Source organism: Triticum urartu, chromosome 2A (genome assembly GCF_056163025.1).
Source record: "Triticum urartu cultivar PI428250 chromosome 2A, HENAU_Tu73, whole genome shotgun sequence".
Taxonomy (NCBI): domain Eukaryota; kingdom Viridiplantae; phylum Streptophyta; class Magnoliopsida; order Poales; family Poaceae; genus Triticum; species Triticum urartu.
Genome location: NC_141874.1, coordinates 715,370,166 through 715,383,706, shown reverse-complemented (window position 1 = coordinate 715,383,706; position 13,541 = coordinate 715,370,166). Strand labels below are relative to the sequence as shown.

General features: G+C 44.3%; 1 pseudogene; it reads right to left on the bottom strand.

The window, feature by feature from the left end:
- Positions 1-3,417: 3,417 nt before the first annotated feature.
- LOC147987058 (uncharacterized) lies at positions 3,418-12,125 on the bottom strand (annotated as a pseudogene).
- Positions 12,126-13,541: the final 1,416 nt, after the last annotated feature.

Genomic DNA, 13,541 nt, shown 5'->3' with positions numbered 1-13,541 from the left:
GCCGAAGTCAAAGAAAAATGATGAAGCAGAGTCTCAGGGCAGCATTGATATGTTCAAGCTCTGCAACTTGAAGCCAGCTTTGCCAACCACCTTTCCCGTGCCAGATTTCAGCGACAAAGATATGTGTGAGAAGATCAACTTTGTCATTGACAAGAGCCTGTTCTTATCAAGTGATGCTGAAAAGAATCAAATTGACATGGAGGAAGCAGGAAAGGGTCTTGACTGGGTTCATTCAAAGGAAAAATATAAGGAATATTTAAAGCAGCTCCCGGACCTAAGCTCCAGCAAGAGCAAGGCAGCATCCATGGCAAACCCTCACGTGGTCCAGAAGCGTAAAGCAGTTTTAATGAAGAAGAATCTGCAATTGCCTCAAACCAAGGAGAAGATGGTGAGTGCAGATGCTAAAGTAAATATGGTCAAGGAAGATGTGCTTCAAACTGATATGCCAACTATAGTGAGCAAAGAGCCAACCAATGTCACAGAAGTTCAACAGATCAAGGGGAAGACTCCCCTTTCAACAGTCCCACCAAAACCACCTAAGCAGAAGATTGTCAAGTTTGCCAGGGGCACAAAGGGGGAACAGGCCACAAAAGATTTGGGGTTCAAAGACGAGAGAGAACTACGAGCCGCAGCCATTGATGTAGGGGTGCCAAGTTCTGCTAGGTTGCTGCCAACTCAGACTGGAAAGATGCCAACTATAGATACCAGTGTGCCAACTGATGTTTCAGTTAGCAGCATGGTCACAATCAAAACCACCACAGCTAGTCAGGAAGGCACCACTGCAACTGCAAGTCCCAAGGTGCCTACTCATAGAGATGCTTCAATGCCAAACACAAAAGGAGGTGATCCAACTATCAAAGTGCCATCCCCAAGAGCTGACTTTCAGCAACCATTAATACAAGAGGAGGTGTTCGACATTATAAGTAGGTGCAAGCCTCCAAGGCCGCCAACTACAACACTATTGCGAACCAAGTCAGTGAATGATGCACCCGTGTTTGTGCCGCAAGGAGATGCCCTGGTCCTTGAACCCTTACGAAGATCAAACTCTTATCATGGTGACGGGTTATGTGATGCACCATCTTTTAACCTCGGCATAGATGGTGATGCTCCAGCACCTGCTCCAGCAGCAGAAACAGCGGAAGCCGGTGTGATCTGCATCGATGAGTGTGAGTTGGACCCAGCAGCTGTGAATGAAGGATGTGATGCTGCTGATGCTGGCAAGGCAATAGCTCAAGAACTAGATGTTGGTTCACCAGAGAATTGCCACACCCCGATATGCGCAGAACCAGAAGCTGGCACGAGCAGTTCTTCGGGACCACCTATTGCACGAAGACAGAGGAGGGTAATAAGGCCCGCAACATCTCAAAGGTCTCCATTCATCGACTACAACAAGAAGAAGACTTTCAGCACCAATGAGGTAGTGAACAAGCTTTATGCTGCCCTCTTGTATTGGGTCAGGCATCACAAAGGAGCAGATGATGGAGCTACCAGGTAAACTAACTCCCCACGGCCTACATACATATCTTTTTCATTTGCATAGGACCAGCCACTTAGTTGCACAGAAAGCATAGCATGTTGCACAGAACAGGGCTTTTAGTTGCACACTGTTCTGTTTTCAATTTCATGCACTTTTTTTTGCTGCTGTGACCCTTCGAGCTAACTTGTCTTTTTATTGCTTTCAAAAAATAATCAGCCCTGAGATAATCAGGTATGGTGCTTTCTACATTTCTTTAAAGGAGTTAGTTGATTCGATGAAGCCGGTTCAATGGTTGTCAAAAATTGTTATTGAGACTGGAATCTTACACATCATGGATAACTTACCAGAAGGGTCAAAGAAGGTTGTTATGCCACTGAGGTTTTCTATAAGTTTTTCCAAAACCTTGTTTTTACCCTCATCTTTGTTCTGTAGCACTTTTTTCGTTGACCATTTGAGGGAGGCCTTTCACCTACTAAGGAGTTTTGAGCCATGTTTTATAATCTCTGCAGATAAAATTACAGCAAGGGATCCACAATGTGAATGAGATAAATAAGAAGTTTGATTACAAGAACCGTCTCGATAAGAAAGACTTGGTGAGTGTTGTGCCCACATGATCAATCTTTTTTAGTTGGCACCCACAGCATGTCCAGTTGCACATGACACATCTGTTAGTTGGCAGATACTTGTTGCAACCTGTTTTTAACTTGACCAAGTCTTTTACTGTTTTTCTTAGCTACAGCTTGTATTTGTGTCTGAAATCGTTCACGCTTGCAGGTCATGCTGCCAGTGCTCGAGTGCGCAGATGTAACCGATAAGGACGGAGGGAGGCATTATTGGGTCTTCAGTGTCAACTTGAGGGACGGACGCTTCGAAGTTCTTGATTCAAGCAGGACGCTGGACAACATTGAGCTGATGAACACCGCCTCTACCATCGCGGGGGCAGTACGCCAGCTATGGAGGAAGCATTACCCAAAGTTCAGCATCGAGCACTTCCAGATTATTGACATTGACGTACCGAAGCAGCTCGGCAAGTAAGACAATAAGCATTTCATTCCTTCTCAATCATATACCATCATTTTGTAGTTTTTAAATTTTTCTACATGTGCAATCTTTAGTATTTTTAAGACACAGTACTAGTCTTCAATCTGTTTTATCATTTTTATGAGTTTCTAATGGATTATCTAGCTAGTTGCAGAGTGGCGCATAAGTAGTTGCACAATGGCACGTAAGTAGTTGCACAGTGGCACATAATGAGTTGCAGTAGAACACAAGCAGTTGCACAGTAGGACATAAGCAGTTGCATAGTAGAACAGAAGCAGTTGCACAGTAGGACATAAGCAGTTGCACAGAGTGCATTACCTTTATTTGGTTTTAATTTTATGTGACAATTTTTTGCCCATTTTTGCAGTAATGAGTGTGGGTTGTTCGCACTCCTTAACGCCACCGAGTGGAATGGTAGCCAACTACGACCCCAAGGAAGTACTCAACATCAGGAAGAAGCTGGCATATGATTGGGTCACCAGCGTGCACAATACCGCCCCATGGAGGAAGTTGCTGAGATATGACAAGGAGTAGGTCAATACTATTTTTTTCTTTTTTTCTACTCCATGGAGGAAGTTGCTGGTTTGTACAATTTTATTAAGCAGATTTTGTAGTTGCACACTACTAGTAATTGCGTTTGCAACTCAATATCATCACTTCTGTTGATACATTAGGAGCACTGGATATACAATTGTTCAACAACTAAATATTTAACCAGTTGCCAACAAAGGCACAAATAGCAACTTTTTTTTACACAGTGCATGAACTAATTCAAGCAGCATAAATTAGATAAAGAGGAATCATAGATGCTGAATGTGTCCACTTTGGTCCCAACATTGCTAAAAAAGACATCATTATTTTCCTTTTTTTGTTCCAAAGTTACAAATGAGGAAACAGAATCACAGGAGCCTCTGTGGACACACACCAGCAGTGTGCTCTGTAGATTGGCACTGGCTGCATTTGTTTTTCTTCTTTGGGTGTAGCTCCAGCGCCAATTTGTACCGTCGACTCTTTGCCCTACCCTTTGTAGTAGACCTTGGAGGATCCCTGGGCACAAAATCATCAGAAGCTTGTGCAAGGGATGTAGCCTCCAATGGGGCAGTAGGACCGTCACGATCACCTGTGTAATAATCATATAAAAAGTTTAGTATTTTTGTTATTGTGCAACCAGCACTGAAGTTCTGTGCAACCACACAGTACATTTTGTGCAACTAACTGGTTGCTGTGTGCAAGTTAAGTTGAAAAAAACACCTGCAGTAGCACGACCTGTCATGGTACTTGGATTGTAGTCGCCTATGGGCAGAACATGAAAAACAAGTTAGATTTTTAGCTTGATCCTCAAACTAACACAGCGCACGCAACTAGGCAGCATGTTCTATTCAACTGGGCACTGTGATATGTGCACCTAAAGTCACTCACCCTAGTTTTTGTTTTGGAGTCGGTGAAGGTACTAACCTGGGTGATGAGCCCCCTGAGTCCTGCCTGTAGGTCCATTGGGAGTAGCACAAAGGGCATTGCTAGTTGGGCCTGGCGGGGGAGGAGGTCTTTGAGGGTTGGCATCACCTATAGGCAGAACAGGACAAACAAGTCAGTTGTGTTTATCTTTTTGATGCTCGAACTAACACAGTGTGCGCAACTAGGTAGCCTGTTCGGTGTAACTGAGCACCATGATGTGTGCAACTGGAGTTACAGACCTAGTTTGATGGGGAGTTGGGGGCAGGTAATTACCTGGACGACGAGCCCCCTGAGTGCTGCCTGTAGGGCCATTGGGAGGAGCACGCGGGGGAGGAGGTGGCGGAGGATGCCGTGTACAGCCAGGAGGGGGAGGAGGTCCTTGAGGGTTGACATCACCTATATCCAGAACTGGAAAAATAAGTTAGCTGTGTTATCTTGATGCTTGAACTAACACAGCGTGCGCAACTAGGCAGTATGTTCTGTGCAAGTGGCTACCATGGTGTGTGCAACTGGGCACAATGATGTGTGCAACTGAAGTTACACACCTAGTTAGATCAGGAGTTGGGGCAGGTAATTACCTGGATGATGAGCCCCCTGATTGCTGCCTGGAGGTGGAGGAGGTCCTCGAGGGTTGCCATCATCTGATGGCCCCGTTGCAGCAGTCGGTTTTTTCTTTTTCTTGGACTTGTTCAGGTGGCCGATCTCGGTACGTGCTGCACGCATATGCTTGTATACAATAGCTTGTGCTGGATCAGAACCACTCGCAAACTTTGCTAGTTTTCGAAAATCGTATATCATGTTCCTCTCCCTTATCTGCTTCTTTGATTGAGGAGGCATTTCATCCGGTTGCTCATAACCAGTCCCTGGCGCACTAGGTACAGCAGTAGGTGTCCACCGTCTTAGCAGGTACCTTCCGGTATGACATCAACGCCAACATGGGTGAACACCTTGAGGATGTGGCAACAGAGGATGCCGTCCTTGTCCATTTTACAGCACTCACACAAATAGGAACCCTCCTCCACCCTTGCCTGCACCAAGTAGTTTCGAGAACCATATTTCGCAACAAATTCCTGGTTCGGTCTGAGCTCAAACACATCAGCACCAACTTGGAATGCATTATAACGTCCAATCAGCTCAAACTCTTCTCTGAACTTGCGGTAAAGGTCTCTAGTATAGGTTTTGTAAGCTTGCTTCTCTATTGGGAAGTTGGACCACAACTCGATCTCAAGGTGTTCTGTCCTGTAATCATTGCAGCCTTCCTTGGCAAGGATGTGGTTCTGGATTTTTTCATATTGCTTGACGAAGTTCAGCATTGAGTTGTGTGGGTTCACATATCTTTTCAGGACGGCGTTGAACCCCTCACTACGCTGTGTAGACTGGAGGAAGGGGAAGAACCTGTGTTTGAAGTAGCACGGCACCCAAGTTGACCTGTATTCGTACAACTTCTCAAAGTGCGTGTGTGTCATAGCCTCATACTTCATCATTAACCCAGCCCAATTATGCTCAAACTCGTCTATAGTGAAGCTGAAGTCAACACACTTGTTGAAATCATCAGAGAGTCTTGGATTCCGGCACAGCAGCCAACCAACCTTGTCTTGAGCCTTTTTCATGATGTGCCATCGACAACAGCGGTGCACGGTGGTTGGAAAGATGCTCTGTATTGACTGCCTCATCACACCATCCTGATCGGTGATGAAGTTGTCAGGAGGTTTGCCATCCATAGCCTCTAGGAATGCTCCAAAGACCCAATCACAAACGCGCAACCCAGTATGAAAGATTGGCCATGTCAGTTTATTCCTATGAAGGGCGCGGACGGCATATTGTACAAGTTGGTCATGTAGGTGGTGTCAAACGATATGCAATCGTGGTACGCCTCCGCATAAGCTTTTCGAGCTAAGCCGTCCACCCAAAATATGTTGACAACTCTGTCCTCTTCATCATATTTCACCTTATAGAAGAAGTCTGGATCGGTTTTTTGTATATCCTTGAAGTGCGCAATTGTCTCAATCAGATCACCCTCCTTTGTGTCATCTCTACCGAAACTTGTACAAAGATTTGTTATTGCCTTTGGTTCGAACGGCACCATCATCTCAGATCCATAGAACTCTGCCATTACATGCATCATTCGTCCTGCATAATACAAAAACAAACAGTATATCCTTTTTTAGTTGCGCAAATGGCACATCCAGCTGCACAGTAATAGGACACGTGTTGGCACACAAGATAATTGCAGGAAATGGACACCTAGCTGCACCTTTTTAAAAACACTTTGCAGTTTTTGCATACAGGACATTGTGTAGTTGCACAGTAAAGACAATCTAGGTGCACAAGAAGCACCAAAAGTGATATACAAAAAGCATGGGAAGTTGGACACCAGTTGCACAGTTAAGCCATTTCAGTTGCACAGTAGTACCATAACAGTTGCACACTGGACTGCCTAGAGGGAAACTTAATTCTTCAAGGGATATAGAAAAACACCACACCTGTAGTCAAGTTGCAGTTATACAAGATGCGCAGAAACTCCTTTTCATCAGGTGAGATACCTTGGTGGGATCTCAAGTATTTGGAAAAATGATGGTTTGTTCACAAGCGGATGATTGTGGTCATGAACAAAGTGCGTCACCTCCCATCACCCATCTATCAGCTTCACCAACATTTTCGCCTTGCATCCAGTCTGCTTTATTGTCTCGCGTTTGCGCTTCTTCTTCTTCTTACTAGTACCAGCCTCCTCTTCAGCAAATATTGGAGGTTCTTCTTCCATCTCCTCATCACTGTTAACAGATTTTGGATCTGGAATAGGGTCCAGGACAGGAGGAGCCTCAGCTCCTCCATCATCAGCTTTGGGCTTCTTGAACTTGTTGCAGCAAAACTGTTGTTTTATCAATTCATTGGTGCGGGCTATCCGTCTAGAGGTGTTCATCTTGATAGAGAAACCCATCCGTAGTGCGTAGTTGTTGTAGTGATCCTTAGCAATTTGAAGGCTGTCAAACCTCATGCCAACATAGGGTTCCATAGGTTGAGAACCAGCCTCATCCTCTCCTTTTTCTACTTGCATAGCTCTGTCAACAGCCCCAGCTTCTAGCTCAGTCCTGGTTGGACCAGGAACATTTGCCTCGGTTCCTGTGTCATCAAGAGTATGGCTCTCTGATGGCAAAGACACCACTACAGGGGCACCACGGGCTGATGACTGGCCTGCCACATTGTCATGGCCCGTAGGGTTACCATCACGACTTGCCTGCGTGTAGTAAATAGATCGACCATTTTCTGTCCAATTTCCTTGTTGTATGCTGGGTTGCTGCTGATCCATATCACAAGGAAGCTCATTGAGATCTGGAGGCAACTCATTGAGATCAAGAATTTTTTTCCTTGTTCTTGGATGCTGCCACACACTCCCTGCACATATATAAAAAGAAGAAATTGATGTCATCAGTTGGTAACCACAGAAAAAGAGTGTTTCAAACAACCTAAAAACTTAGTAAATAGGCAGTTGCACACCATTTTGTGATAATCTTAGTTCCAAAAACAACATGACTATAGCATAATCTTTTATTATAACAGTTATGAAATTTTTTGTTTGCACAGATTTGTTATGTTAGTTGCACAGTTTGCAGTAAATAACTGGCAAAAGCATGACTTCTTTTTGCTACAGAGTTTTTCTGACTTTCCCCTTTTTTGTTTTGTTTTAATGATCTGTAGGTTTCCGTTTCGCAAGGAGCTCTTTTCAGATTTTTCTGCACATAATTGGATGCTACATTTGAGAAGGAAAATCCAGGTGAAAGAAGAAAGAAGAATTGGAGGACAGATTATAGTTATATGTTTTTCATCGTCGTTTATGTTTCTAGTTCTGGTATATTTGAACATATTAATATGGTTTACAATAGGTGTGGGACCAGAATATATGCGTGGGACAAGATTATATGTGTGAATATGTTAATATGGTTTGTGGCTTCATTAGCCATGGATAAAAGTTCTTGTGCTTTTCCTGTTGCACTACAGATTTCTGGTTTTCGCTAGAATAGACGTCTCAATTGCCAGGATGCATCTTTGCACTTGGCCAGAATACATATCCAGTTGGACATTCAATGTTTTTAGTTGGCTAGAATAGATGTCTCAGCTGGCCAGGTTGCATTTATTTCAGTTTTTGGCCAACATGCATGTTCAGTTGGACAGTTAATACATTCAGTTGGCTAGAATAGATGTCTCAGTTGGCCAGGATACATTTTCTCAGTTTTTTGCCAACATGCATGTTTAGTTGGCCAGAAAACATTTTTTTTATTTGCACATATACTACAGTTTTCCCAAAGTGTTCACTCACAAACATGTATTGCGAAATATACATGTTTACTTGGCCAGGATACATGTTTAGTTGGCCAGGATACATGTTTTTTAGTTGGCCAGATAACACGTGGGGTACAATGCATGTTTTAGTTTTGGCTAGCATGCATGCCGAGTTGCCAGAATATAGGTTCAGTTGGATGGGATGCATGTTCAGTTGCACATTTATGAATTTTTCGTTGCACATATCTATTGGGCAGTCAATTTTTTGTTCATTTTGCAAACAATAACTACAAGTTGGTAGAATGCATGTTTAGTTTTTGGCTACAATGCATTGTTGAGTTGGCTTTAATCATGTTTTAATTGGCTAGAGAACTTGTTTTTAGTTGGCTTGTTTAACACATCCAGGTGGTACAAACTTGTCTGGCATGCATCAAGTAGTTTTTGGCATGTTTAACACATCCAGCAGTAACATCAAGTAGGCTGGTGTGATGTGCCAGATTCACCTCTTTTTTGAAGCAGATTCTCCATGGATCCATGGAGAAGGGGGTTTACATATGCCTATGCAGTACAAGAAAGGGGGAAGTGAAGAGGTGCAGAGGGGGCTTACCTGCTTGATCTTACTGCCTGGTATGGCTCTGACCACCCTGCCCTTTAGATCTTGAAGCAGCTCATTCTACTTTGGGGCTCCCATGGCGGCTGTGTAGGAGGAGGAAGAAGGGTTGGGGGCGATTTCTGTTGGATCTGCTTCTGGCGTGGAGAAGAAGAAAAAGGTAGCGTGGGAGGGGCTGAGGTGTGGGGGCGAACGGGGGCGTGGGTGCGAGCTGGGGACAGCTGGCTATGTGGGCGCTCGATCGGTTTGTTTGGTGGCCAATCGATCGGTCTGTTGCCTTCCTTTTCTGTTTCGTGGGGACAGGGGGTTTCCTTTTTCAGCCGGCCGCTCGGTTGCACTAGTGGGCAGCCGGCCGCCCACTAGACATGCCCTAGAAAAAAAGGTGCCTGGATATCTTTTCCTTTCGTAGATCTCCGCGCCAACGCTCTTGTACATCTTCCACCACTAACACAAACCCTAAACCTCTTATAGAAAAAAAAACCCGAACCAGTTGAGGTCCTTGCTCTCCTCCGGCTGCGACACCACGACAAGTCATGCCATACCCGTGTCCGGTGAGGTCTTGGTGAGGCCTTGCTGGCCAACGGCGTTCTGACTTAATCGACCAATTCGTTAACATACCACTGAACCACTTTTTATTAACATAATGATAACGAGCCCTTATTGCAGCTGATGCTACTAAATATGTTGCTCTTTTTTGGTACCAACAATTAAGAAACTTTTTCCCTGACTTGCTGCATCAAAAACTAAATCACAAGCTTCTGATAAAAAACGAGCCGTTTTGCGAGATTTATAATATGAGTACCTTTACACTTTGCCGAAATGTAAGGGGCCATTTTAGGATTCCATTTCTTAATACCATGACCAAAATGAACTCCTGCTTCTATCATCTCTTTCAAATTAATGTTCCAATAAAAACAAACTACTCCTCTTGATGTGGTCAGAGCGAAGTACTAATAGGCGAGCTCAACCGTCATCTATTTTAGGCCTCCGTTGGTTCATAGGATAGAAATTTTATAGGAATAGGAAAATCATAGGAAGTGAGATGACATGCATCTCAATTCCTATAGAGGAAGAGATGTCATTTGGTGTATAGGATAGGATTTTTTCCATTGAGTCTAGGCTAATGTCTTTTTCCCTCCAAAACGTGAAGGATTGATTCCTATCATACATAGGAATAGGAATTCATTCCAACAGACCAAAGGGCTTCAAAGGAATTTTTCCTTTGCAAATCCTATCCTATAGAATTCCTACAAAAATCCTACAAATCAAAGGAGGCCTTAAGCGATAGTCCAAACAGAAAGGCCCCCACCCGAATCCGTGAACTCCCATCCTCCGCTCCGGTTATAACACTACAACTAGCCACGTAGTTCCCCCCTCTGGTGAGATACTGGCAACCTTCCCTGATGGTGGCAACGTTACGACCTCGAGCTTATTGTTGGGTTGCTCATTTTCCAAAATCAACTGACTTTTAACCAGTTGCCTGATAAAATAGCAAGTGCATAAAATATAGAAGGGTCTCTTCGGGTCGCGGGATTGTAGAACATAAGAATATGACAAACACAAGAATCTGACAGAGTTGATAGCCAAATATGAAAAAACTATGGGAATAATTGCTTGGATGGAACACAGAAAAAGTGTGATCCTACACGATTGAGTCTTAAAAAGAGGGAGATAATATGCAAATTCCTATGGAATTGAGACATATATTAATCCATTCCTTAGGAATTCGGGTGCCAGCGTTCCTTTGGTACAAAGACAGTCAGTAGGAAATACTCTAAAGGCTACAAAATTTTCGCAATTGTTCCGGCCGTTTCACTTGTATATTTTTTTGCATAATCATCTCTTGAGCTACAGAGCATATCAGTATTAGCTATCTTTTGGCGGGGAAATCTGCACTATATGAGAAATGATAAGTTAGAGGGGATGCCAAACCACTCTATTTACCTGTCGACCCCACATACGTGGTCGGTGCTCGATATAACCTCACTTTCAGTGTGTAGGGGTGGGGTGGAGTGGAGAGGGGGCGGGTTTGACCAGAGACTAGACGAGGCAATCTCCTTGATATCCTAACCCTCGCCGGCGGTGGAGTCGTCAGCCAGCCGGCTGCGGGGGGCTTGCCTCTGGCTCCGTCTCTGAGAGTCTCCAGTCTAGTCAGTGCCAGGGTTAGATCGTTGACCGGGTATTCTACTCCCTCCGGTTCTTTGTCGCATATAAGATTTGAAGTCAGGCCTCGTAAAATTTGACCAACTTTATAAAAAAATACCAATATTCACAATATGAAATCAATATCAGTAGGTATGAGTCAAGCCTCGTAAAATTTGATCACCTTTATAGAAAAAAATATCAATATTCATAATATGAAATCAATATCAGTAGGTATGTCATGAATTAAATTTTCATATTGTATAATTTTAGCATGGGCGATGTCGATACTTTTTCATATAAATATGGTAAAACTTTATAAAATTTGACTTCGAACAATTCTTATATGCAGAGTAAAAAGATCGGATGAAGTACTAGAAAAGGAGCGTTGACCCGGGTCAACAAACTTAAGTTGTTAAAAAAATTACATGAGAATACGTGCCTCATTTATATCATAAGAATTATAGTAGAAGTCACGTACATATCGACCTGACAAAACTAAAAAGACAGCAGAACGCTAGCCTTTGCACATAGGAACACCAGCCAAGAAGTAAAATTACAAACAAGACTGAAGAATCCTCTGAGCTTAACACCAACACCCGACACTTGTCTCTGGCACCACCATAGCAGTGACCAAAGGAGAAAATGACGAATCACCTCCACACCCGAGCTTGACGCGGCACCATCGCTGATATGCAGCTTTGCGGACCTCCAAGGTGGCTCGCCAGTAAAGGCGAAGCCATTGCCGTTGAACGAATCAGACCAGGGTAACACCCCATACACGCCATCGAACTCCAGATCTGGCACCACCGCCCAACTAAAATGTTGGAGGAGGAAACCATACCTGCCTATCATGAACCACGAATCCAGCACACGATCCACCGTCTTCCAGATGCCGCCGATGCAGACCACAATCTGCATCCGCTCCTGGACTACCTCCCAAGCACCGTGCCGGTGCTGGAGCAAACACCGTCGCAATGGCGGAGCCCGAGGACACAGGTCCACCATAAGGATGCCGCCGCCGCACCATCCTTGCTTGAACAGACTGCTTTCCAAATTCACCCAAAAAATGGATCGCCTCGTTGGGAAAGAATATGGAGATTTATTAGTCGGCGCCGCCATCGCCACCGCCGAATCCAAAACGATGAACAACCCAAAATCCTAAAAAACTAATGCCTAAAACAATCACACGCATGAATCCGGCGACCCCCTCACCATCGACGCCCAAGGTCGTCAACGATGGGGAGCCGTCGGAGGACGGCGGCGGAGGAAGGCACCCTGGCCGGATGCGAGATCGCCTTTCTTTCTTCTCTAAAAGAAAGTGAAGTTGTTAAAACTGCGATCATTTTTGGATATGGTCCTGACTGTATATACACACTGTCGGTGTCAAAACCGATGGATCTCGGGTAGGGGGTCCCGAACTATGCGTCTAAGGCGGATGGTAACAGGAGGCGGGGGACACAATGTTTACCCAGGTTCGGGCCCTCTCGATGGAGGTAATACCCTACTTTCTGCTTGATTGATCTTGATGATATGAGTATTACTGAAAGTGCGTTATATCGACTAGAGGGGGGTGAATAGGCGATTTTTATGAAATTCTTCACTGAGGGATTTGCCGGTGAGGAAATTCCTTAGCGAAGAACTACTAGCAGCGGAATAAGTACTCAAAAGTAAACATAACAGAATACAAGCATAGTCATCATGATGAAATGAAGACAGACACAGAGTACAGGAAGCGTAATCACAGGATAACACAGGATGAAGACAAACAGACTGAAGAAATTGAACTGAGGAAATTGAGAAAGTCTTCAGTCAACGTCTTCAAACACAGATATGAACAAACACACAACACAGTTATGAGGAAATGAAAGAGTTGAGGAAATAGAACCAGTAAGCTTGGTGAAGACAATGATTTCGTAGACCAGTTCCAACTGCTGTCTCAGTTGTATGTCTGGTTGGAGCGGCTGAGTATTTAAACTCGAGGACACACAGTCCCGGACACCCAGTCCTGAACACGCAGCTCAGGACACCCAGTCCTCACCGGATTCTCCTTGAACTAAGGTCACACAGACCTCGTCCAATCACACATGGTAAGTCTTTAGGCGACTTCCAAACCTTCACAAACCTGGTCACTCGGTGATCCATAATTCCTCTTGGATGCTCTAGACCATGACGCCTAACCGTCTGGAAGAAGCACAGTCTTGAAAGGTAACAAGCGTCGGATCCACGCAGGATCAATCTCTTCAGTGATGCTCAATCACTTGGGGTTTGTAGGTGTTTGGGTTTTGGGTTTTTGGTTTTTCCTCACTTGATGATTTTCGCTCAAAGTCCTCAGAGGATGGGTTGCTCTCAAATGACAAGTGTCAATTTCTCTCGGAGCAGCCAACCAGCTAGTGGTTGTAGGGGCGGCTATTTATAGCCTAGGGAGCAACCCGACATGATAAGACATAAATGTCCTTCAATGATATGATCGTTAGGTGGATAGATATTTTGGGACAACTGGCGCATAGCACATCAACGGTCGGAATTTTGAGTAGT